The sequence below is a fragment of the Cyanistes caeruleus genome, chromosome 3 (genome assembly GCF_971803275.1).
Source record: "Cyanistes caeruleus chromosome 3, bCyaCae1.hap1.1, whole genome shotgun sequence".
NCBI classification, from domain to species: Eukaryota; Metazoa; Chordata; class Aves; order Passeriformes; family Paridae; genus Cyanistes; species Cyanistes caeruleus.
The window spans coordinates 94,533,107-94,560,236 of NC_141703.1; the positions used below are offsets into that span (position 1 = coordinate 94,533,107).

The window sequence follows — 27,130 nt, forward strand, 5'->3', positions numbered from 1 at the left end:
GTTTATGATGGTGCCAAGTATTCTTTTTTTTTCCCCCACTGATGAAGTACAGATGTAATAGCTTATGTTAGCAGAAGGGTGACGATTGGGGTATGGAGGCCTAAAATTACTGATTTTTACCCTTTCTACTCTTTTTACCCTGTATACCTAACACAATTAGTATCACTGCTGACATTTATAGTACTTATGGTGCACTGCTTCAGATACTGGAAAATCTCCAGCAGGGAAACTTGCTGCATATCTAATCCTATTCCTAGTAAAGGATGTGGAATCACACCAACATAAATACTGATACAAAGTTCTCTCAAATAAGGGCATCTGACTGACACCAAGTATTTCTTTTGTTTGTGGGTGGAAGTAAAGCTCAAGAGTGTATTAGAATTTCTGAACCTAGATTTGGGTGTGTTTCTTCAAGAATCATCTGTTACAAAGCATGAATTTTGCACCAGGTACAAAGAGGTGCAGCAGCCTTTAAGAGCCTGGAACAGCCTAGCACAAAACATATTTAGAATGCTGTCAATTTGTCAGCTAATGACAAAACAGCTTACTAAATTGTTACCCAAACCCCTTTGGTTGTAGCCTAGCTAAGATTCAGTGAATCCACCAGTGGTTCTATACTTTATCTTTACAGTGGATCAAAGCTGAGATCCTGTTGAGATCCCAGGGCAGAAATGGATCTTCTGAAAAGCAGACACATACGGTTGAAAGCACAGTGTGGTAAGGAGTTAGGTGGACATAAAGCCCAGTAATCTTATGCTAGTGCAAGAAATAAATATATAACCTAGCTACCTAAAAAGTGGAAAATTGTATTGTTTAAATTATTGTTCTGTTTGTATCAGAAGATGTGGTCATTTTTTAGTAGAGAACAGGAACTGGACATGATGTTCAGATGGTCTTGAGTGACCTTTTTACATTCTGCAAGCCAGGATGGAAGTCTATGTATCATGTCAGTTCTTGCAATGAGGCAAGAGGTGAGGAGAGAACAAAACTAAATGATGGTGTATCAAAAGCTGAAGTCAGACAGAGGGAAAGAGCAAGCAGCTGTCTGGCACAGAGGGAAGTCAGTGGTGGTTTCCTTTATTTTTTTTTTTTTTTGACAGCTAGCATGAATACCTAATGTCAAAGACTGTGAGTGAAAGGGTTCTTATCTGTGGCCATTCCAGTGTTTCTAAATGTGCAAGTAAATAGTAATTAAGGATAAATGTTAAAGATCTGAAAGTGAATCAGTGTTCTTTAGTTAGTAGTAATTTGATCAGTAGCCTCTTCACAGTAGAGACAGTGGAGGAAATGCTGCAGTTTGTCCTGCAGTCTGGCCTCATTTCATATTCCTTCTGAACAGTCTGTGAGAACAAAAGGCCAAGCCTGTAAATAGAAAAGCTGCTTTTGCATATCATCACTACTTGATAAGTATAAACATAGCCTGTTCTTATTTAATTCGTGCCACAAAAGACTTCTGTTTTCCATGTCATAAGAGTTTATAGCACATGTACAGAGAAACTTGGCATCTAATTTTTGAAATGCAGGTAGCAAGAAACAAGTTTGCTCATTTGTGATCGTATGTCTCTAAAATACTTCATAAAGAGTCTCCAGATTTGCAGAAGCATAACAGAAACCTTTTTTTAAAGGTCCTCAGAGAATTCAAAACTGCACTGACTGTATAGCTTTGAATTGCACAGCTTCCTATGGACTGACACTTCTTCCTGAGAAATCACTGTCTCTGGGGTCTTTCCTCTGCGTTGTCCTGGCAAAGTTCCATGTAATACGTGGTTACTAAAATCTGTCCTCAGATGGTCTTCAGGATTTCCCAGGCAGGCATTCCTGAAACTGAACTGGGATTACAGAATAGTTAATTTGAGAGTCCAATTACAGTTTAAAATAAATTCTCTTCTATCTTCAGTGCTTCCAATTTTAACTTTTACATTCAAGTGGCATAAATGATGTACCAAAGCCTACCAGCTGAGCCTGTTGTCATGCATTTTTCTGGCTCTTAAAAAATGAAGTAAAAAGGTAGTAAACAGCTATCACAGGGCAGCAGCAAACTTTCTCAGAGCTTTACAGCATGCAGTGTGGAAGCAAAAGCAGTAAGTTAGGGGGCTGAATAAGGTGGATCAAGTCACCTGTTAGTTTAAAAGAGAAGATGGATCAGTGCAGCTCTGGGCTGGAGACCGTGCTAGGAAGTGACTGACCTCTACACTGCCTGAATGAGGAGCGAGAAACCTGTGTTTATCCATGTTTACTCTTGGTGACGCTTCAGGGTAAAATGCAGGACAGGCCTCTTTCATACTCTCTCCCTCTGCCCCATGTTCATCAAAGTCCAGATGTGGCTTGACCTTTGCTCTGTGTGTGATGTGTTTGGAAGAGAACCAAAAGGAGCTGGAGCTCTGGCGTTCTGTTGTCCGGGTTGTGCCATGGGCCAATGAGGATGTAAATGGTGGGGAAGGAGAGAGCTTTCATTACCCTCTGATCTCCTCCCAGGAAGGTGGGAAGCCCAAGAGCCAAAAACATGGCAACATTGTCTTTTGGAATAGACTGAACACGTGAAAAATCACTGTCCTAATGATAAACACTGTAATAAATATTGGCAAGACATGAATCCAGCCTCTGCAAAAATGTCTTTTACTTGTTTTTGCAGCTCAAATCACATTTTTCTTTAGTACATCTTTTTAAAGTTTGTTATCCTTCACCCCTCTCTAGATTGCCAGCCATATAGTGAAAGAAGTGGCTCTTAGAACTGTTTTCTGTAGAACTGTAGTAGACATGAATACCAAACAACTTCACAAAACCACTAAATATTTGGCAAACTTCTAGTCTACTGTAATTTTAAAAAAATGCTCAAGACAAATGTTTATGTTGAAGGAGGAAAAATCCCCAGGATAAAGCTGTCAATTAATGGATAATTTCAGCTTTCCTATATAAACCTGTTCCATAAGTCATACTTCATAAAGAGTGAATACTCTTCTAATTAAACATTTCTGAACCTTAAAAAGCATCTGAATTGTGAGTGGATGCTGCTTAAGCTTTTTTGGCATAGTACATACAGGACGTCTGGCCAATTCTCCAGTCTTCTCTCAGATATGTTACTGATCCAAAGTATTTTCACCAGACACCCTGCAATGGAATCACAAGTTTGCCAATTTCCATTTTGTGTATCTTCCTTAGAAAACTGAAAATTACAGCTCATGAGCATTGGTGGTTTGATTGCTCAATGTCCAAACTTAACTCATTGGAACAAAATAACAACAAAGGTGCAGAAGATGTTTCCTGGTCTTTGTGAGACAAAATTGTTTTTAAAAAAAAGTAACCTCATTTCTAGTTAAGGAGTTAAATCAGGGAAAATCGGTGCTCTGAAAACACTAATGAAGTACAGATCAACAATTATGTTACAACTTCTTCAGCAAAATTGCATTAAAAATGCATTATTACACTGACATTTATATGAACCTTCCCAGGTCTCCAAAGCAAAAGAGCAATTTTCAGTATCTTTACACTGTGTAATTTTCAATTTTCTCAATTCTCGGAGCTTCAAGTCAGTGCTTTTATTGAGAAACATTAAGTCAGAAGAAAAATCTCGACAGTGGTCTCATATTCTGATTTCCTTGGACTTTACAGGAAGATTTCAAATGCTGTTGAAATTGCCAAAGAAGAAAAATGTGTGTTATAGTATTACAGATGATAACATAGTCCAGCCTGGAGTTTTCCCTTCTACCCAGTGCTGTGAGAGCTTAAGCAATGTTATTTCACTAGGCCAGGAAGTCTAGTCAGAACTTCATTAAAATACAGCTGAATGACCTGCTACATGAACTGAACTCCACAAAAATGTATTTGGGAGTTTGGCGGTTCTAATGGTCCTGCAAGTTGGTTCATTGTTCACTAAAGCTGTAGCCTGTGGCTTAAACAACTCTCATCCTCTAGAAAAGGACAGTTTTTCCTAGATGCCCCATAAGGTATCTGGTCCTCACATTGAAAAGTTCTACCCTGGTCCAAGTAAAAGGCTTAAATTCCTTACTATGTCCTGAAAAACACACTCCGCCCCTCATTCTATTCAAGACAGGGTGCTGATCCACCATGCCAGCCCATGCTTGTTCCAAGGTGAGGCTGTGTGTTGGGGTCACCTCTTCACCTTCCAGAAAATCTTCTGGGTGGAGAAAACATGGAAAATGGAAGAGAGCTGTGGCTTTAGTAATGAATCCCACAGGATATACAGTGCTCCGATAATCTGACTCTGGAGGAAGAACATCCACTTGATGTTTCCAGAAGCACTCCAAGAAGCTGGTGAAGATTATAGCTAGGCCAGGTCCAGTACTCCAGGTGAGATCACCCAGATGTACAGGATATTTAGATCTGAAGCCCAAGGAGAGGACAATTTTAGGAACAAGTTCAGATTTGCCAAACTGGAGAGTAAAGTGGTAGCCATTTGAAGGACACCATCATGTACCCAAAGCTCATAAGTTCCGTAATTCAGACTTTGCCTGAGTTTTTTTGTCCAAACTCATATTTTGACCTTGAAGGTGCTGCAAATCCCATGTAACTTCAGTCAGTGAGAATTTCAGGAGCTAGATCTTCTAGGAAAATCTCAGCTAGGCAGACCAGCTACAATTTGCAGGAAGTGATACAAGAAGAAATAAACGTAGAGCCAAAAGTTGTATCAGATCAGGAGGGCACTGCCTGGGTTGGTATATGGGAACAGCGTGGCTTCCTCTGACATTCATGAACTCTTGCACCAACCAAGCTCTTCTCAAAACCTGAAAACCTTTTCTCAGTCCTCGCTCAATGTAATGTAGCCACCCCACCAGGAAGCTCCAGCAGGAGTTGATAGGGAGTGTATGGGTGATTTCCAGTCAAGGATATCCAAATATGCTCTAAATAGTAAGCTTTACATAGTTAATATTATTCTCCTTGAAGGAGAATAATATGATGTCTTGTGAGGGAGGGACTGCAAGCCCATGGGCAATCATCCAGAATTGTAAAAGAAGGCTATCTTTTACAGTAGTGTATATCAGTTTATAAGTATCATCAGAGGGTTAAAGTAACTGCTTACAGAAAGGTCACAAAAATAAAGGAGCCCTGAGGAGTTCCTGGAGTAGCTTTAGTGGTGGGAACATAGTATTTTTATTCATGATTGGATACAGTCTATCATTAGTACAGCAGCCTCTTCATTTTGTGCAGTATAAAATGGGAGGGAATGGTGTCACTTCTGGCTGTGTCATCCCAGCAAGTGCTCTGTGTTCAATAAAGGGCTTCAGTCATAAAGACTGCCAGCTCAACAAGTTTCACTGAGGTAAAATAACATATTAATTTAAAATGTTAAAAGTGTTCTTGCCAAAACATGATCTGGAGAACACTCACAGGCTCTGTGTTCAGGGCAAAAGCAAGATGAATATCTTGTGTCCAACTGTTTCCCTTTTTTTCTGCCATCATGAATTTCTGCAAGAAATTCTCCAAACTCTTGTTTGGAGTGAACACCAAATAATGAAAGTGAAGTATGGGCAGTTTCTTTATCTAGTTCCAAGTGGCCTGGTTCTGTTCCAGAAAGTGAACTCTTGCTCACTAAGACTGATTTTTGGCTCTGCTACCTTGGGGTGGCAGCCTGTACCCCTCTTTGCACAGTTATCAGTGCCCACATGGCAGTGGAGGCTCTTCCCATTCTCCTATCCTGACCAGTCTCCTAGTCTGAACTTCCTTCTCCTCACCTGACAGATGCACACAGGCAAGGACCAAGCTGCCCAATAAAAACCCCAAGCTGATTATGGAGGTTCATTACAGAGTGCCCAGCTGGAGGCTTGCAGCTGCTGGTAAGGATTGCTGCACCTCAGAGGGCTCACATTGCCTGTACAAAGGTGTTTCATAAGTAGAAGTATCAGGGACGTTTTAATCCAAACCAGATTACTCCTCCCCCAGATCACAGAAGAGGCAGATTGTCCTTTCATCCTCTGGGGTTGTTTCTGCTGCCATGGAGCTGCTCAGAGGCCTGTGCCAGGGCTGAGTATCTGCAGGGTGCTGGGACCAGTGAGGACAGGGAGCCCCACCACTGCCTCCACCCCACCACTTGTCTTCTCCTGCTGCCTCCTGTGCTGCCAGTGCTGTCTGCATTAGCTGTCCTAGTACTGTGCTGTTTGTGTGCTGTCATAGGGGAAATTGCACGTTGTGGGAAGGCCAGCTGAGATTCAGTGACCCTAAACCACCACAAAAAGGATTTTAAAGGGTTTTTAAAGCCAGAGCTTTCAAGTGCACAGCCTGAAGTTAAATCTTTAAATCTGTGTTTAAGCATCAAAATAAACAGGTCTGATTTTTAGGAGTTGTGGAACGATTCGGGTTTTCCACACTATTTCCCCAGAGCCTGCAATTTGTTTGTTTCTAGCAGCCTCTTTAGATCTTTACAAATGGAGGTGCAGTCTCAGCAATCTGGGGAAGACTGAGACCATCCCCCAAAACTTTGCTGACTAAGGAACTGAGGACTGAAATCCAGGAAAAAACTGAGGCCTCTAGTCTGAAGCACAGCAGGAATCTGTGTGCCTATACTTACAAGCAAGACAAAAACAAGTAAGCAAAATAATTGAAATAAAATGTAGGTCCTCTCTATTTGTTAACTTCCAGGCCTTACCAGTCTTGTATGGCTTTCCTAAGGCACTGTAGTTTCCACATCACAGCTGGATCCTTGGAAGCTGAGATTAGTACCTTGGGAGAGGACAGAAGTGGGCTAAAACCTCCTGGACTTGTGAGGCTTCTCCTTTTGGAGCCTGTGTTCCGCTCCTTGCACTGTGATAGGAAACAAAGCGCTATTCTCACCCTTGTCCGTATTTTTTTTCTCTAAAGAAAGCAATAGCTGTAATGTCATTTGCCAAAAGGGATCAAATGTAGTGAAAAGCATGAGATTTCTGCTGTACACATAACTGTGTACATGGCAGGATTGTAGCTGCTCTCCTCATTTGATCATTTCTGTTCATCTGTTTTAGGTAGCTCTTGCTCAGCACACCTCTTTTCCTTACTTGTTTTCCTGTGTGTTTAACTTCTCCCCATTCCCTGAATAAAGAATTCACTTGGGGCTTTGAATTCTGGTCCTGAAAACTCATGGCAGTGACTTCATTCCCCTGGGAGAACAGATCCTGTGACCAAGAGTTCTAATGCCTGTTGTCACCATCTGAAAGGCAGATGCATAATATGAAATGCCTCCCAGCAAACTCTCTGAGGTCATTTGAGAGAGGCCAAGACCTTTTCTAAGGGCAGTGCTGGCCAGTTATCCCAGATATCTTTCTGAGGAAAGGATAAATTGAGCCCAGTTGCTTACTCCCACAGTGACAGCCAAGGAAGTCAAGAAGAACAAGTAGCATTAGATACCTAACAGCAGTCTGAACATGAGTGTCAGTTGTCACTGTCACATTCAATAAATGATGTGTGGGTGGAGCTAGGACAAACATTTCCAATCAACACAGCATCTCTCCCTGTACAGTGTTGTACAAGGCATTAGTGAAAAATTCAAGTCACCTGTGCTCCAGAAAGATGAATTCACACTGGAAGACATGTAGAGGGTTAGTAATTAAAATGGGAAGTGAGGAACATGTTTTTAGGAGGGAAGTTTATAAGAGCTGTGTTAGTTTGGCCTCCTGAGATGAAATTTGAGAGCAGAATATGATTATTTTCGCATACAGAACATTATGGAAGGGGAAAAGTTGCTTAAGTGAAATTAGAAGCACATATTGAAAAATATCACAAATGCACAAATAAATGCAAAGCATTTCTAAAATTTTCTTTGTCCCTTTGTCTCTTCATGGTATTTATGCTGGAGCAATTGAGGTCCTTTACAGGGGATGCATCACCTGTCTGAACTCCTCTCCCTCCTTCCACCTCTCTTCAACATGGAAGTTAAAAGTTATAATGTGAAAAGCCCGTGAAAAACCTTCTCCAAATATATTGACTACAAGTTGTCTTTTGGAGAGCATCAATAAGTTGGACCTTTAATCCACAGCAGATTCACCTTGCATGACTGTGTAAAGATACATGTGTAAATAATAAAAATCTATCAGCCATAGAAATACTTTGAAAAACTCATTATTTTGACTAATAGGAGACAAATAATGAAAATACCTTCATATAGGATTTACATCCTTCCATCTCTTAAAAAATTCAGTTGCAATTTAATAATCCTTTTGTACAAATGCAGTGTATAGAGGTGATGTGAGAGAGTCTTATATATAGGTTATACCTGCATAATGATACACTATGTGATTAACACATTTCCCCATATACCATAATGTGCCAGGCATAAAAAGTGTCCACTTCATGTTCTTACCAGAGTATTTTGGTTTTGAATTTCCTAAAGTTCCTCTTCTCCCTTCTCCAGAGAAGGTGAAATCACATTATTTCTACCTCATTTTCCTAGGTGTCCTGAAGAAATTTACCATTGGTAAGGCTGTGGAATTCTCTTCTGATCACCTTTCTTCTTCTGGTCTCTCTAACTGAAACCTTTCTATGTCTCTCCAGCCAGCTGGTATCATCTTTTTTCCTCTTAAAGGTCAGCAAGTTAAAACTGGTGCAATTCCAGGTTACTTTGGGTCTCTGTACCTGGTCTGGCTTGGAGCCCTGATAATACCACTGAATGGACTTGGCAAATAATTTTCCTTTAAATTCCTATTTAAAAAGGGGCTCAATGGGACCCCAGTATTTGAACTTCCCACCGTGGGTCTTCCAGCTCTTATGTGGTGCCACCCGTATATTTCTTTTGGGCAGACACTCAGGGAAGCTGCTGATACAGTGAGCATGGATATAAAGATACTGCATCCTCATGGCCCCTGCCATTTATCTTGGCCTCCTGGATGCTGTTCCCAGTCAGGAAAGAGATCACTAATCCTTGCTGGGCTTAGCACTGAAGTGGCTCTAGTTTCTGGACAGTGTAACTGTCAGCTTGATGTGCTTCCATTCACTGCTCCCATTTCTGCATCATCGGTTTCCAGGGATATTGGGCGTTGCACTAAGTCTAGCACCATGGTTTAAACTATTCCCCAAAACTGCAATAAAAATGAAACAACCCAGCCAATACTTTGATGTCTTTTTCTTACTAAATCCATGAAAACATGGCTCTTAACAGGACTGGAGGTTTTCCCAACAGCTTTCCTGACAAAAAGCAATATTTAGTTGACTAACAATGTCTGCTTTCTAAAAAAGCTTTTCATAAAAATGTGAGAAATTAAATGTATTTTCCCATCAGTGCAGTTAATTTCTAGGTGCCTAGATATGACCTTTGCCTCCATGAAGCAGGAGTTCACGAATGGACACCTAAAGAAATGTGGAATTACTGCATTTACTGATAAAAAATACATATTAAAAAAAACAAAACAAGCACTCTTTTCTAATGGGCCAAAAAAAGACTTGAGAGGCAGACAAAGCAAATAATTCCACTCATTCCTTCAACTCAAGTGATAGATCAGTGTGCAGACATAGTGTTGAACCGAAAGTCCCCCATAAATATTTCAGGTTAATGGTTTTGCACCATTCTCTCTGGTACAGGCTCCCCAGTTCTCATTGCCTTTATGTTTTAAATTGATACAATGAATTATTGAGAATTACTAAGAATTGAGAATTATATTCTCCATAAGGTGCTGCACCACAGCCCACAGTTTTTGGCCATGTATTTAATTTTAACCTTGAAAGAGAAAGGATGACCACTCTGGGAGGCTGTACCCCAACATACACAACCACACAATCACAAAGACAAATCAGGATAATAATAATCATGTAAGACTGTGCTATAATTTAGAAATTATAACTAATAAGAGGACTTCAGAAGAATATCCATGAAGAGGAAATAAATTAAATCACTTTTGTTAATTACTCATGCTGCAGAAAGAGCCCTATGTAGGAACCCTATTTGTTTGTATCTCCCAAAAAAACCATGAAACCTGCCTGGCCACAATAAAAATACATAAGTCGGAGAAGGAAAAGAGGAAGGTTATTTTACAGAGGGATGTAAGTCTTAGTCTTTCAAAGATTTTCATCTGGAGAAGATCTTGACAAAGTCATCCTGAATGGGCATTCCAGAACTAATAATAAAATTCTGATCTCACAGTCCCCATGCCAACACTGTCCATCCCATTTTGTACATTCTCTTACGCATTTAGAGTGCATGGCTTCTGATTATTACCTTGCTAGTAACTGAGCCCTTGAAAACTCAATAGAGAGAAGATAGTCAGGCAATCACTGCTCTAAACATGTTAAGGAAGTATCTGTAGTAAAAGAGCTTGGTAAAAGACCTGAAAGTGATATGAAGTTGATGTCTTGAAATAATTCTGAAAGAAAGAAGCCTCCCTTGGCAGTTATTTTCTTCTCATTACTTTCAAGCACAGCAGTTCTCAGTTGGTTCCTGAAAACCCTCCACAAAAGTGTTTTTGTCTCGCAGTTTAATTGTCACTACAATTGTCAGTTCTTCAAGAACTCAAGAATGGGCGACTTCTGAATATGAGGATACATACTTATATGATTTTAAAATTGTAGCTAACACTACCAGATACACTGTTTCTATTGCTGCTTTGGAGAAGGTGTGTTAAAATCCATTGATCAAAAAAGCCATGTATCAGCCCACAGCTGATAGTAAAAAGGCCAGCTATCATGGAATCATTGTCCTTGAAATTCAGCTTTCCTGAGGGGGATTTCAGGCAGCTCCAATCATCTGCATAAGTCCTCTTTTTCCCAGAGCTGTTTTAACAGAGCCAGCATTTTTCATGTGACAGTTGTCAGATAGCATGGTAGTGACATTTTAATAGATTTATATCAGGTAAGCAAGGCATAACATGATTTGATGCTGTTCCACACAAATTCTGGAATATAGGTAAAATTCTGTATTTTCCTACACTAGCCTTAGCTACTTGTATCAGTCATTAATGGGTTCTCTGAAAAGTCTTTCTGATTGTTTTCTGTTTGTCATCTAGATTTATATTAAGGTATTAGCAATACCTAGCTTGTGTATAATGCATCAACAGGCCTTGTGGTCCTTGGCTGAGAGACCAATGTCTTTTCTCTGAGAAATTGAGAGGTTCTGGGGTTGAGGCAACTGCACATCACATGACAGAAGACAGAAATTCAGCATTTTGTTTAAAGTTTGAACTACCCTTTTTGTCCATTGGAAGCAGATAGAGTTTCTGTGTGGAAAATGTAATAGATGACTTATGATTAAAGGCTGCAGTAGAATGTCTGCGTGCAGGAAGGCCACATTCATGTTGGTCAAGCAACAATAGTTTCTGATATTCCCCTCATGTTTTAGTGCTTGATATTGGTGCCTTAATAGTGTTGTTTCTGCATATTTTCTTTTATCAAAAGTTCTACATACATTCTGTGTCATGTTTACCTAGTTTAAATGAATTATCACAACATAAATCTGGAAAAATAAACAAATCTTTTTTTTGATATGAGTGTTAAATCAGCAGATTAAACTCAGAGTAATTTTCAAAGTGTCATTGGATTGTAAGTGCAAAGTACCACTGAGATCTAGAGATTTCTGATACCTAGAGACATAACACTTTCATAGCATGAAGAATCTCTTCATCAAAACTCCAGAAAAATGGTACAATGTGTTCTTAACTCCCACAGAAGACAAAGCACATCCTTTTCTGAGCAAGGGCCAGAAGAACATTCTCATTCCCTCTTGCCCTTCCATTCACAATCACAAAATGCTTCTGTACCAACTCAAAACATTGTATACATAGAAAAATCATTCTGTCTACATTTGTTCCTTATTTCATCTGCTTCTCCCATCTGTTCTCTTCCTCTCTCTCTTCCAGCTCACTTTGTTTTAAGGGAGTTTCTCTGTTCATCTGAGATTGGAAGTTGGCCCAGCATCTGTTTGCAAATTTTATTTTATTTTATCTTATCTTTTGCCTTAGGAAGGTTTTGTTCAGAGGTTTGTTTGGGTTTTTGTTTTTGGTTTTTTTTCTTCTTTTTAAAATCTCTTTCTTTAAAAATGGATGCAATATCCAGGCCATTGGCTTCCTTTTTGTGGGAAGTCATAAGGTTTTCTCCTATGAGTGGTCAAATGAGGAAGGTAGTGTTAGCAGAAACCTGACTGAAGGAGCTTTTCTGAGGTGAATAATGTGCTCAGCTTCCAGTTTTGGGGAAGACTTACTTGACAGCCAGCCACATTTAAGGAGCACAGTGTGAGGTGTTTGTGTCTCCACTAAACTTGGAGGCCTCTCATGTCCTGCTCTAGTGCTCCATCCCAGAGTGAGCTTTGTACCACATCAAGTGCTTTATATCCACTTTTGAGAATATGGCCAGGTGTGACAGGGTTTTTTGTTTTACTTAGGTACACATACTCTTTTCATGTAGCTTCAAATGCAAACACTCATCAAAGTAGATTAAATAGACTAATATTCATGGAGAAAGAAAGCTTCTAAGTGGCTACTTTCATGACATTTCTAATTCAAACATTTCTGTATAGCTTAACCTGTCCAGTGAGCAATTGGTTTGCTTCTTTTCTTCACCTGCTATGAAGGCATCTTCAATATAAAGAAAGATACAGCAAACCAAATATGTCATTTTTCACTTGGAAAAACATGATTTAAAACTTTGGAAGGGTCATGCATTTCTGCCCTGCTTCACTGTTCTTGCTAAAAGAATCCTAGTTTGCTGCAGGTGCCATTTGAGAACTATTGTATGTTTGTAGAACAATTTGATGAGTTCCAGGGCTGACCACATTTGTAACAGCCACATGGAAAGCCATAACTCTTACTGGTGCATTTGAAAAGCAGAAAGTTTTGCAGAGCAACTGAAGGATCCAATTCTGCTCTTTCTACTGCTGCTAAAAAAAATGAGAGTAAGTCCATTTGAAGTCAGCAACATTGTTGCACTGGAGTAATATAAAAATATGAAATCAGTTTCTAGACATCATATTTTTCAGTTTTAACAATAAAACCAAGAAAAAAACCCTTGAATTTGCTAACCCTTTTGTTTCTTGTCTCATCTCACTGACTCTTCCTTCAGCCACTTGTCTATCCATTCCTCCTGTCTCTCACAGGCACACAGCAGGTTTCAGTCTGCCATTAGATCCATTACTTTCAACTACTTCTTTTTATTTTTGATGTCCAGCACATACTGCAACTGAATTTGCTTCAGTGGGTTTCCTCTTCCATGCTGTTGGTTAGTGGCAGTCATGTTATTCACAGAGAGAGAAAGAGGCTCCTTGCTTTAAGTTCCTGTGCATAGTCTAGAGGAGATTTGAGCCACCACTGCTGTCCTGACCCCAGCAGCCCTAGCGGGGCTTGGCAGGAGGGCTTACCTAGGGAGTGCTGACTTGTGGGGCAAGAGCCTCCAGAGATCATAGATACTAGGAAATCAAGGGCTTTACTAAGGATGTGTGAAGTGCATTTTTTAAAAAAAGCTTTCACAAAGACAGCAAAAAGGACTCCTGGCAGGAATGCTCCTGCCAAATTTTATATAAATTCTTTAAAGTATTAAAAAAAATTTGGTACAAGAAATGGCCTATTTTTTTCACATGTGGGCAAAACTTATTTTTCCCTAACTTTCTTCTTAGAAACAATTGAACCGTGACTCTTGAAATTTAAAAACACATGAATAAGAACAGCCTGGAACACACACTAGACATGGAAAATTCAACTGAACTTGTAAAAGTTTAACTGAGTTATGACAGCATCTTATAACATGAAATGTCAAAAAGCCTCTTAGTAGCTATAGAATAATGGTGAAGCAAATCCAGCATTTAGTTTTGGAGGGTTGATTAGGTAACAAATAGCATATCACAGGAAGAAAATATGGAAATAAATTTATGGTGGGTAGTAATAGCTAGTACACACAAACTATATAAGTTGTAGAGAAGTTTAGAAAGTATTTTAGAATGTGTTTTTCTTAATATAGTCTTTTCTAATTATAAGAAATGTTAGTGGCATATTTAATAATAGTAAGAAAAATGTAAAACACATCGGAATGTTGCAAAGTGATGATAAAGTGATGAATGCTTTCAAACATCTACCTCTTTTCATGGCTAAAGAATAATATCTTGGGTGATCTTTTAACTTTTTCATTCCAGTCTGTTATTTTTGTAGACCAGGCTAATGTATGGCACTCAAATCTGTGGCAGCCACTCCAGTTGCAGTGATAATAGGTCCCATTTCTCCCATCCATGACAAAAAAACCCCAACTTTCTTAGTATGAGAGTATGAACAACTTTGTAGGAAACAAAGCTATGTGGAAATCAGCCTTTCCTATGCATTGTAATGTATGGTTGTAAGATGTCAATTACACTACTAGTACCATCTAGACCATGGTAAGGATGAAGCTTTCTGAATCCTCTCTTGCACTTGGTTTTCCCACCTGTTTCACCCCCAGTCAATGCATCCTCTTTTCTATTGCTGAAAATGAAGAACAGATTCCCTTTATTTGCTCTCCAAGAGGAGTTTTGCATCAGAACAAAAAATAGCTGGTATTCACTGAGATGAACTGGCTCTAGTTGAAGTTCTTTGCCTAGCAGCTTACAGGTAGTCTTTCCTTCTGAGGAGCAAAGAGTGTTGGCAACAAAGATGAAGTAACCATTTACTGTCATATTCTATTATTATACCCACACAGTGGCTTATGAAAGGTCACCAGTCCCTGAGGGTGTCTGTACAGAACCTACCAAAACAACAGAATTTCCCTGTTTCTTGGGACCTGCTCTTGTCTAGGACTCAGGAGTAACTCTTTACATGTTTTTGTGGTCCCTCTTGTCATCTGTCTGCACTGCAGATGATTCCTATGGATATGCATCTATTTGAATGAGACATTTTAGCCTTCTCATTAGTCAGTTCTTGGGTAGCAAAAAATTACTTGGGACAGTTGTACACCTCCTTTCCCACCTATTCTTGGAGAAGCTGTTTGTGTCTTTTGGGGAGCATCAGGTCAGGCTGATATCTTCCAACCATTCCAGTCAGCCAGCTTTGCTCTCTTATCTTGTACTATGAGGTTACTGACACATTCTTTATTTTTTTTATTTCTTTATTTTATTTTACTAGACAAAAAATAGGGATTTATTTTACTAGATAAAAAATAGCAGCTTCCCAAGACTCTGTGCAATCAGCTATAAATCCAGCTGGACCTCCGAACAGACACTGGTGCAACTTTCAGCATTTTCAACAGTAATGAGTTAGATCACACAACAATAGAAAAAACATTGTATTTTCTTTTGTTTAAATAGAAAGGAATAAGTACCAATCCACACAGGGTTCTTTCCAGGGTTCCACACAGATCTTTCAGCAACATTGCCTGTCTGAAAGTCTTTATGAAAGCTGGAGCTTTGTGGTACACCAAATACAGAACATTCTGACAAAAGAGTAAAAAAGCATATTCCAAAGAAAGGAATGCTTTTATATTTAATTCCCTGAGAATATTTCTTTAGCTTTGGGCTTAATTTCTCTTCCAATTTACTTTTCCCAAAAAAAGGCTTAATTTGATTTCATACTGTCTCTTTAACATGAAACAGTGGAATGCATCACAGTATTTTCTCACTTGCCAAGATTTGCTTTTCCAAATATGTACATTTATTGAATGAGGTAAAACCAGATCACATTCTGCGTGGGCAGCAGATGTGGCAGAAGTCTTCAGAAATTCCCTGGTAGATGGCTAGGACTCAGTGAATCCTACATGGTGTAGCACCCAAGATGTTGCAGGGAGAGACACTGACAGACTAAGCAGAATTTTTCAGTGGAAAGAAATTTCAAAAAATGGGTTAGTTTTCAGTAGGCTGGCTCCTGATCTTGCCAGACATGACAGAATACATTTCAGCTCATCTTCCAGACAAGACATGTTAATTATCCAGTGATTTATTTATACTGTAATTATCAGTCAGTGTTGTTGTTTTCCACCCTCAGCTGGAAAGCTGCATTTTCTGTGAAATATTGTGAAATATTGTGAAATATTTTGGTGTCATTTTCAATTTTCATTTCTAATTTTGATGGCAGAGGGATGGTATTGTTTTTATTATGTTTTGTGTTGTATAACAAAAAAAGTTGCAAGAATCGGATGGCCTATACCGTGATGGTTGCGCATGGTCGCTATTAGTGATTACTACCATTCCAGGAGCTGACATCCCTAAGGACTATGCTCTATTTTACCCAGGGGAAAATAAGTCAGGGAGAAGGACTGTGGCCATTAGTTTGGAAAAGACTGCACAAAGCAGTAAATCTAGAAAAAGCAAAAACTGTGATATTGATTTCTAGCATTGGTAGGTCAGCAACCATCTCTGTGCTTGTTTCTGCTTAAGGAAAGAATATCTTCTCACCAGAAAGTTAATGTGTATACACTCCTTCTGTTTCGTGTCCTTTTAAAGCCCAAGGCCTTGCTTTTGGTTTCACTTATATTTGGGTTCTACTTTAGCAGGCTAATTTAAACAGATACACGTCTGCTGTGTCTGAATGGATCACATTTGCTGCTGTACACCAGGAACAGCAAGTGGACATTAATCTGGGATAACTTGTATTTAGCCCAGATTTACAGCTGCACATTGTCAGTGGCCTCCTCCTCTCAGTTTTCTGTGTTTTTCTGTATCAGGCCAGGCCTGGATAGTCTGGCCAGGAGCTACCTTGGGATCCTTGGTGAGAGGTGCTCAAGAGGGTGATGAATGAAATGAGGAATGGGCAAGATTCAGTGACCCGAAAGGTAATAGTCTAGTATGGAAAAACAAACACATAATCCAATTAGCAATGGAGGGTGCTCCAAAAAAGGCAAGGTTCAGTGTGATACAGTAAGTTATATAAATTAAGGTAGGGGGGGAGTCTGAGGCCGGTAGGGAAGGATGATTAGGAATGTGCAAAATAATGCACCAAACATAAACCAATAACAACTGGGGAAACAAAGAACTTTCTAGTAACACTTAGAAAAAACTAAACAGGGGCAATGTGGGTAATGCCTTACTCTCCACAACTAGGAGGTTTTTATCAATCCCAACATTTTTCACAGTGAAAAAACAGTGTTTTTCAAAGGGAAGGTCATGTTCCCCTTCAGGGCTGTGGGAAGGATCAAAGGGTGGCTTGGAAGCTGTATTAGTGGTGATAATCACAAGCAGCCCGAGCTGCGGTTCCACCGGGTTTGCTTTGGTTGCAGTGCCGGTGCCCTGGAGGAGTCCCCCTGCCCTTCCTCACCACTGCCGGCTCCTGTCCTGCACATCAGCCCAGGAGGCTCCCAGGGGCTGGGGAGTCACAGCAGCTGAGCCATCAGGGGACAGCCTGGATGGTGAAATCCCTGCCACACAAGCACACACACTGACACAGCCAGATGTGTTTCCAGGCCCAGCTCTCCACGCAGACATGAGGTACCAGAGTGTTGCTGGCTTCGTGCCGGCTGTGGCACAGGGTAAGAACAAGCTGTGAACACCAGGTTAAGCAGCAGAGCCACAAGCTGGGAGCTTGTAGTGTCAGGTCATTCAGGGTCAGGGAGAGTGGAGGCTGTAAATACTTGCTACAGTTTTGAAACTAGCCAGGAAACTACAAATTGACTTTAATTGCAGACAGTTTGTCTGCATGGAAGATGTGATTATTTAACTAATACAACATATATGAGCAGCCATTCTGGATCAGACCAATGTTCTTATTAGCACTGTATCCTGCCTCCAACATGAGCCAAGAAGTACACAAAGAAAACAGGCATATTCAGTACTTTTCCCCAAATACCCTCCTTGCTGCCAGCCACTTGCAGTTCAGGGGTTTCTGAGCTACATATGGTTGAATTTAGCAGTCCTCAGTGGACTTGTCTTCTATGAATTTCTATTTCTCCTTGAATCCATGTAATATTTTAGTACTTGCAATATCCAAAGACAGTTTATGCCTTGATGTAGTAATTTCAGCAAGTCCTTTCTTCTCTGCCTTGGAGAAAAAGAGCTGCAGCTCAGACTTGGAGTCATACCCAGACAGATGAGCCAAAAGGAGTGGATGGAATTGCCACAGTTTCAAAAGGTTAAAGAAAAATCTTTATGTTAGAAAAGATGGAATTTGGTCACTGTGTGCATTGAGTAATCTCTTCAAGAACTTAGGAGACCTATCCTTTAGCTGATGAGCACAGGTTTATCTTTACAGACTTCAACAGCAGCAAATTGCAGTTGAGCTTAGCTTCGTAAGTGGCCATCAGCTGGCTTGTAACATCTGCTTTTGCTGCTGGGGATGTTCTGGGGAGGGAATTGAGAACAATGTTCTCTGCACAGCCATCACAAAGTCAGAAAGTGGATTGCTTGGATTGGCATACAATGAGGCTTTTGTTACCTAAAGAGTGGCAGAGGTCTCTGGTCATTGATCAGATGTTTCAATATTCAGTATTGATTTGTGTTCATTGGATCAAAGCTCTGCCAGCTTTATTTCTGCCAAGGATCCATTAAGCTTTTGTGCTGTCTGCATGTTGCAAACAAGCTGTACAAATTCTCCCTGCTGATGCACTTGTGTCTAACAATGGCTTTCAACTGGATAGGTATACAGTGCAAGCATAAAACCTGTCTCATTTGGCTTCCAGTTTCTGTAGATTGCTCATTTGCTTTATTAGATATTAGTTAAGGTAGAATCATAGAATCATTAAGGTTGGAAAAGGTATTAAACAGAATGCTTACTAGCTTTTCTTTGGTAAATTCACATCACAGCCTCAATTCCTAGCTCACAGTAGGAAAAAATGTGCCCTTCAGAGGGTCATTCATTTTCTCTTACATTGTGTATCTAAGACTCTGAAAAACAGAATGAACCTACATCTCACCCTTGAGGACAGAAGCTGAGAAATCTCAAAAATACCAAGTCGATGACTTCTAAGCACATCTGTGCTGTGACATGATAGCTGTGCATGTACAATAAGTGTCAAGGAAAAATGTGCTGTAACATTTGTTAGAAGATACTGTGGGTTAGCCCTGGCAGGCAGCTCATTCCCACCCAGATTGCTCACTCAGTCTCTCCCAGTTGAATGAGGGAGAGAGTTGAGAGGATTAAAGGGAGAAAATTTGTGTTTTGAGATAAAGTCAGTTTAATAGTAAAAGCAGTTGTGTGCACAAGCAAAGTGAAACAGTGAATTCATTCTCTACTTCCCATGGACAAGCAGGTGTTTGGCCATTCCTGGAAGGCTGGGCTCCATCATACGGATTGATGACTTGGGAAGGCAAATGCCATCACTACAAATGTCCCCCCTTCCTCCATCTTCTCCCAGCTTTTATTGCTAAGCACAACACCTTATGGTGTGAATATCCCCATGGTTACTTGGGGTCAGCTGTTCCCATTGTGGCTCCTCCCAACCTCTTGTACACCCTCAGACTTGCTGTTGTGAGAAAGTGTGCTGCACAAGCACTGATCACAGTGGCTAAAACATCCCTGTGTGCTCAACACTGTTTTTGTCACAAATCTGAAGCATAGGAGCTGCTATGAACAAGATTATCCTTCCCAAAACCAATCCAAAGTCTGTATATTCTCCATATACTGTGCTGGGAATGGATTGATTTATATACCCTCACTTAGAAGTTCTAGAATTGACTGGGAGGTCAGTATGTCCTAAACATTAAAGTGACAGAGAAAATGAAGCAAAAAATTCAGTAGCTAGTAAAACTAGAGTAAAAGCCATGGATGCATTAAGATGTTATCTTGACCAGTTTACCAGTTATCTTTTATCATCCAAGTTAACTCACTGCTTCCTTAGTTTCACCAATAAATCCTGTCAGTATTCAGAGAAAGGCTCCCAGAGGAAGTGACCCAGAGCACCTACACTCTGAATTGCTCTCAGAAGAGCTGCAGTCTGTTCTCATCAGAGGGAGGACCTAGGAAGGCCTTTTGCCTGCTATTTTAGGTGCATGGAACTGGGTGACTTTATTCCTTCCTTTTCAGGCGGTCTAAGTGATGGAAAATCGCTTAAATTAATATAAAGATTTAATCTCCATATTGATTTATGCATTTTCAATTGTATGTGTGTGTTTCCAATATGACCTATTTGAATTTAATTTATGTTACATTACATGCTTCTGAATGCAATGGCTCTCTCCTGTCTCTTTGTGTAATTAACATACAACAGACTTCATGATACCTCAGTGACCTGGAGTAGAGTTCTCAATCTGTGCAATGATATAGCTGTCGGTGTATTCTAGGGCACTGGAATAGAATTAAAAAGATATGAGATCCCTTTCCATCTCTGTTGCTGGAGGATAGCAGCAGTGTTGGTCTCCTCTCACTGCTCAGTTGGCTTTCTGGCCTGTGGAATTAGGATGATGAGTGCAACCATGATGCTCAGTGAAATGTATTAGTGGAAAATTGAGATAATAAGTTTTAGTGCAAGGCTTAACATTGCCAGCTGTGTAAGTGCTCTCTCATCAGTCAGATCTAGGATACCTTCTCAGCTCTGTGCTCCATGTACCTACTCTGGCTGCATCCTGACTCTCCGGGATACACACTGTCACAACAACTTGTTTAAAATGCAGGGAACTGTGGGTGCAGGGGGATCAGTGCCAGGCTGAGCAGTAAAGGTGCCAGGTCTGTGAAGAGTCCCATGGAACACACCTGATACAGGTAATTGGCTTCTGTGGGCATGCATGCCAGCTGCACACATGCACACACATACACACACTGAGTGTATACACATATTAACACCTTGTTTTCTTAGGAGTTGGGTCCAGAGGTCAAAATACCTGCATTTTCCTCATTGTGTTTATCAAGGGACAAGAAGAAGGAATGCAGTTATTGTTGTCTTTCCACTGAAAGCTGTAGTGGCACTTTGTTACTGTTGAAGTATATGTGTGGCACAGAGGATATGTCTGGGAAATATCTGACATGCTATCTTCAGGAGGCCAGAGTCTGAATGCATCTTAAACCTTGCAGACATGAAAGGTGTATGGCTATGGCACAGTTGCTGTGAGCAGCCCTTTGCCTGCTGGGCTGTGCACACAAAATCCCCTGTGCCAGAAAAAACAGCTGTCCTTCTGGTAGAGGTCACAGAGTAGAAGTTCTCATAACTTCTGGGGCCTGATTCATGCAGATTGGGGACTCTAAAGAGCAGTGCTCTTGAAAGGGCACTAAAGCAACAAACACCTTGCATGATGAAAAATAATGTCAATGTACTAAAGGTAAATGTCATTTCATATTTTGACTGTCCACGGTCCTCCCAGTCTCCTTCAAGGACCACATCTAACTTCTAAAACCTGAAAAACTTTATGAATTATCTCTTAATCATAGACCTTTTCTTTCAGTTGTACCAAACTGTGATACTTTCCTTGTGTTCTTTTGATTTAAATTGCATTGGCCCAAGGTGTAAGACAGGCAATAAACAAGACTGAACTGATGGCAGATTTCATATCCAGTGTCTCACCACAGCTAGACATGGAAGCTTCCCACTGGGAAGCTGTGAGATATTTAATTGACTCAGAAATCTCTAAGAATTAAAATAATGCAATTTATTTTATTAAAAATTTAATTTCTTTTTTTAATTTTCTTTTGTTTTTTCTTTTAGAAGTTTCTAAACTGTATTAACTACAGATTCTATCTGTGTTTGAGATCCACAGTATCTCTAGATAGGAGAATAAGAAAATTCTAAATCTTCAGCTTACTTCCAGTATATTTTTCTTTAAAATGCAAAATAATCTTTGTTCAAGCATACAGAATACTTGGTATTTGGCCTGGTAAGTCACAGATTTTAGCTCACATAACTGTACCTCAAGATATGTCAACCTCACATGACTCACGTAAGGTTGACAACTTCTGAATACAGTTGGAAGAATAGAGGCCTTTTTTCTCTGTGCCTGGAAAAAGTTGGAGAAATATTATTTAGATTCCATTTGGAGGGCCCAGGAAAATAGAAACAACAAACAGGTGTTTTTTGACAACCCCAAATATTTAAATTACTCTGAAATAAAACATTTTAATCCATCCTTTTGTCATCATCATTGCTTTTTTAATAAGTTTTTTGTGCTTTATTATTTATAAGGTAGGTCTTGGTAATGGAAAAAGGACATTTTAAACTAGAAGTAAAAATGTCAAAGCAGACCACTCTGGCTTTCTGTAGACAAATATTTCGTATAAGGAGAATGAGGGTAAATTGCATTTTAGTCTTCAAAATTCATTCAGTTGATATTGGAACAAATTTTGGTCTATTTCATTGCCTCCAGAGCTCCATTTCTTCTACCACATCTACTGTTTGCTGGAAAGAAAAAAAAAAAAAGGAAAAACAAAGTGCCTAACTATTCAAAATAAACCCATCCAAAGTGATGCCTTAACAGTACGTTCTGAAAACCTGCTCATACAGGTGCTGTGTGCTCTAGTGATGCAGGTTCCCTGCAGCAGCTGTTGATGGCTTCCTCTTGCCCTAGACCCTGGCTACCTCTGAGCAAACCTGCAGTGCTCCTGCATGCTCCAGACATGACCTGAAGGATCCCAGCAGCTTCTCTGAAACTACTCAAGTGTTAGTGTAGGGACAGGCAGCTCCTGCCTTCCACACAGGCTTAAGGAGAGCTTAACCAGAGCTCTGCATCACAGCTGAGAGCATCAGCTAATCTCATCCAACAGCTACCCATCCAGCAAAGTCAGTGACTTGGAATTAAATGCAGTGAAGGGAAGCACGGTAGGACAATAATGGGCTCCAAAAGAAGCCAGCCTTGGGCTTAAGGCAATAGTGAATGTTTTGCATGAGAAATACAGCAGCATTTATGGCAGGGTCTGTTCCACAGGAAAATTCTAGGGTGACTGGCCCAGCTCTCTGGGACCACTGTCTGTCTGAAGCAGGACAGACCACAGCCCATACAGTTGGCTACTAAAGCTGAAACAAACAGATCTGCTGTTGTCACTAAATGCTGAACCATGAATGTTTCTTCAGTTCTGAACTTTCAGGTGCAGTACCTAAAACTGCATAATGTTCTTCAGCTACTTTTTGTGGGAAATAGGAGGTGTCTCCTAGACTTGCCATACTCATTCTCTCTCATTTGAAGTTTGCTCTATGTGTGTGGAAAGGAGGAAGGGGATAGGAAGGACAGGGTTTTGCAGAATACTTACTTCTTTCCTGAACCCTTATTGAGCATATGCATGAGATGTATCTCCTTCATTTCTTGCCCTAATATATGGGTTTTATGCTTCATTTACAGAGCATTAAGAAAAACCCATAGAGAATCAAAAAAGCAGACATGCAGTTTGATTTAAAGAACTGGAAAACAATAAGGCTTTTTCTTGTCTGATTAACTTTATTTTACTCACCTAACAAAATGAGAAAACATGTTTTCAAATGGAATTATTTGGAATCAGACTAGATGCAGTATGTGTCATTTATCTGAGATGTAGAAACTTCTGGATTTATTTAGGAAAACATTGCTTTAAAGGGAGTTCCTCAGAAGAAAGCAATTAAATGTAATTTAGAAAAAAATGCATATTGTGGCATAAATGATGAAATATGATTGCAAAATGTATAGCTTTCTCTCCTGGTTTTATTTTTTCTGGTTGGACCTTCTCCACAGACCTGAACAGCAACAGCTAATCGTACTGAAATGTGGGAGAGTTTTTAGTGGTTTTGGGTGTGGGGAAATACCTAACAAAAAGACAACTTCTTGTTGCTCAGATTAAACTTACAAAGTTCTGATCTGACTGAAATTCTCAAGGGTGAAAAACAAGTGCACTGAAAGCCCATAAAACATCAATAGCAGTCTTTCTTTTTACTTCATTGACCTTTAAAAATTGCTTTGAGGTTGAAATCCTGCCCTCACTAACTTCAGTGGTTCTTGGGAGAGGTCCACATAAAAGTGTTTACTATCTCCAGAGCATTTCTTCAAAAAGTGGGGAGCTTCACTGTGCTTGCTACATACCGACACAATTGGCAAAGCGGGATCAGAATTCAGACGACTTCACATTAGATCAAATGTATTTATTGGTGAAGGTACTTTAATCAATCCTGCTGAGTGTCTTCATCCCTCTTATTAAAATCTTGCAGATACTGAGGGGCTTTTTCTCTGTGCTTGATTCTGCCTAAGGAATTTCTACCATCCTTCTCCAGGGGCTCTGTGCAGGTACAATGACCCACATCCACAATCTCTGCTCCGTACAGTGGGGGCTTCCAACTGCGGATTGGAAAGGTATCATGACAACCTTGTGACCTGCTTTTTCTCCTTTAGGAGTGGGATTGAAAACATGGATACTTTTCATAATAGCCAATTATTGTGTAAAAAACTCAAGAGACTTAAGGCTTTTCTTCCTTAGGTTTAAGTAAAGTACTGTCCAGAAACAACTGTAGAGGCAAACATAAAAAAACCCCTCTGTGTACACTTTGGTTAGGTTGATTCCAACCACTTTTGTGGCTACTACAGAGACTGTCATTTGTCTGGTTTCAATATTGAAGATTCAGAAAAGTATTAAGGTACTGAATATGAAAGCAGAAATGTGTCAGCCTCAGCCCTGCACTCACTTGATCCCCACTAGCTGGGGCAGCGGTTCATGTGCTTCAAGTGGTTGTGGTTAAAAATGCTTTTATGTCTATCTAAAGTTACCACCAATAACACAGGGCCCTCTACCAGCACTGTTGCAGGGTACAAGTTCTTGGAAGCCATAATAACAGGATTGTTTCTCTTCCTGCGTGTATGATCATTTTAACCTTAATTGTAGCTGTTCATTTATTAAAATAAATAACTCAGGAATATAAAAAAGTTTTAAATTCCAGCTGTTCAAACAGTCTTTTTATTTTCTTTGTGCACATGGTTTGGTGGATAATTTATTGTAATTTTTTTTTTTTTTAACTAAGAAATGTGCAATATATTTTCCAGATATACTTGAAAACTATGTATGGAACCACTGCTGGTTCAACATGGGGCCATAACAAAAAATGAACTTTGCCCTGTGTTTAAAAGCATGTAACCTATGATACTTACTGATTTCTGATTCTGATTATTATTTACAAGGTGACTGAGACTGCCATTGTGCAGCTTAATATCCCACCTGTTCCTTTGTTCTTCCCTTTACCTGATAGGTCCTTCTCCCTGAACTTTACTTAAATGCTTATTAGTATCCACTGTGCCTTCTCCCAAAGGAATACTACTCTTTGTCCTTGAGACGTACACCAGGCTCCATTTAACAGCCTCCTTTGAGATGAGAAGCTCTGCATCCTATATCAGTTTACAGGGGATACACAGGTGTAGATTCAAGGACAATCCTTCCCCATGCTTCTCCAGCAGAGCCAGAGAAGGGCTTTCCCACTTCCACCCCCTAAAGGAAGAGGTAAGAGGACAGAGAGGTTCTGGCCTCAAACTGTCCTCCCACGCTCTGTCAGTCCTGAGGAGATGCAGGGAAAGGGAGGCAACTCTGCAGCAGCAGAGAGTCAGTGCTGCTGGCTGGTATCCAGGCATGATTCAGAACACAAGTTACAAAAACATTCTCAGGAGCTGCTTATGATCTTAAACTGTTCATATGCATTATTAAGTCAGACTGGAAGGGCAGTAAGATCACTGAATCCAAGAAGGGTCTGTAAAAAGGTCTTTCTTTTGTAGTTTTGCATTCTTGTTATCACACCATCTCAACACACAAAGCAAAGATGGTGATTTTCTTGCTTTCAGCAATGGAAAACATATAATGAAACATAGTTTTACTTGTAGAAAGATAAGATATAAAGGAAATAAAGGAAACAATATTTTGTATCTGCTAGGGAAATGGTACACACAAATATGAATGCCTTGATTTTCATTAACATTTAAAGTTGGCAGTACATTTGTCTGGTCTTAAAGTGGATACAGTTCTCTTTTAAACCCTGCTTTGGTAAGGGAATAGTGTAAAATGTCCCTGTAAATCAAACTAAAGACAGGGTCTTCTGACTGTTTATCTTCTGACCACAGACACTGTAAAACTCTAATGTGGTCAAGAAAGGCTGAAGCTTTTCTGCATGGTGACAGGTTTAAATAATCTGGAAGAGAGCATGTAAGGTCTGCTTCTCCTTACATGTGTATGCCAGTTGCCTAATTCTGACGTGTAAATGTTTCCCATATCCTAAAAATGGCAAAGCCTATATAATTCACCTCAAGTCACCCTGGAATTCTGAATCCAATTTGTGATAGGAGCCAATGAGTTCTGCTTCAGAAATTGTTTCCTTCCAAAATCAAAAAGAAAAGCTCTGTGAAGGAGTTGTTGTTCACGGGACTGCTGCCTCCTGATTTTCTCCACATGATGTTCTCCTTCACACAGACTAGTTGTCAGCACTTCTGAGCGTGATATCCAGCTTCCAGCATACTATAAGATGCTCATAGGGGAAAACATACCATTATTATGAAAGATAGTGTGCTGTCCCACAGGAGACACTTGGCAGAAGGAATAAGGAAATAAAGTCAGCTTGAAACTATAGCTGAACATTTGCAGACTGTTACAAAGCCTGCAAAACAGGAGAAATCCCAGCATGTTTCAGTTATATTGGCTCTCCTGTATCATGAATCCAAAGACCTAGGCAGGTCTGTTCCACAGTTCAGAAGAAGTAAGAGTGGGAGAGAGTAGTTTAAAGTTGAGGAAGAAAAAGCAGCAAAGATAATACAAGCAGATTTCCTAGCATTTGATGAGGATCGTCTAATAAGAATTCTAAAAGCTGGCCTGTCTTCAGAAATGTTTACTTGAAATTCTGTTGGAATTTCTTTTAATTTAATCAATAAGGGAATGGAGCTGCAGAACTCCTTGAGCTTTTTATATTCATCATCAGTCCCATTGGTACAAGGTGAGACATGAAAGATGCTGAAAGCTCGTTCCATTACAATAACAGCCAAACTTTCTCTGTTATAATGTCTTTTTAAAAACCTTCTAGCCAATAGCACAATGATAAAAGCTTACAAGTGTTTGCTTAAACCAGTCATTAAAACTACACATACACCTTGCCTCTAACAATGCCTGCTTTTCATAGCTTAAAAACAATGGATAAAGCTTCATTATTAAATTCACATTTTTCTATTATCTTGCTTACCATATTTTCTAAGGCCTATCTCTACACAGCTCAAAAACACACCCTTATTGTTTCCTGTCCTTGCATATCTGTATCTTGCATTCTTCTGTTGTGAGATCTGCTTTCACACAGCTTCTGAGAGTTTTCTACCTTTTCTATTTCCCACAAAGTTCCAAATCCCAATAATGCTTCATGAAAAATATTTAAGCCTTCTATTTAAAGGCAAGTGTGTGTGTGCCTGTGCATGCATGCATGTGTTGTGGGGTCTGCCTTG

At 39.8% G+C, this 27,130-nt stretch overlaps 1 protein-coding gene across 9 annotated transcripts in view; it reads left to right on the plus strand.

The window, feature by feature from the left end:
• LOC111939750 (uncharacterized) overlaps positions 1-27,130 on the plus strand; it is a 187,373-nt gene that overhangs the window by 94,569 nt on the left and 65,674 nt on the right. The window contains exon 4 of one of the 9 annotated variants that reach the window (XR_002869333.2): positions 632-717. The exons of the other annotated variants lie outside the window; for them this stretch is intronic. The gene's annotated coding sequence lies outside the window, so the exon portion shown is untranslated. The remainder of the gene's footprint in view (positions 1-631; positions 718-27,130) is intronic. 9 annotated transcript variants of the gene reach the window in all.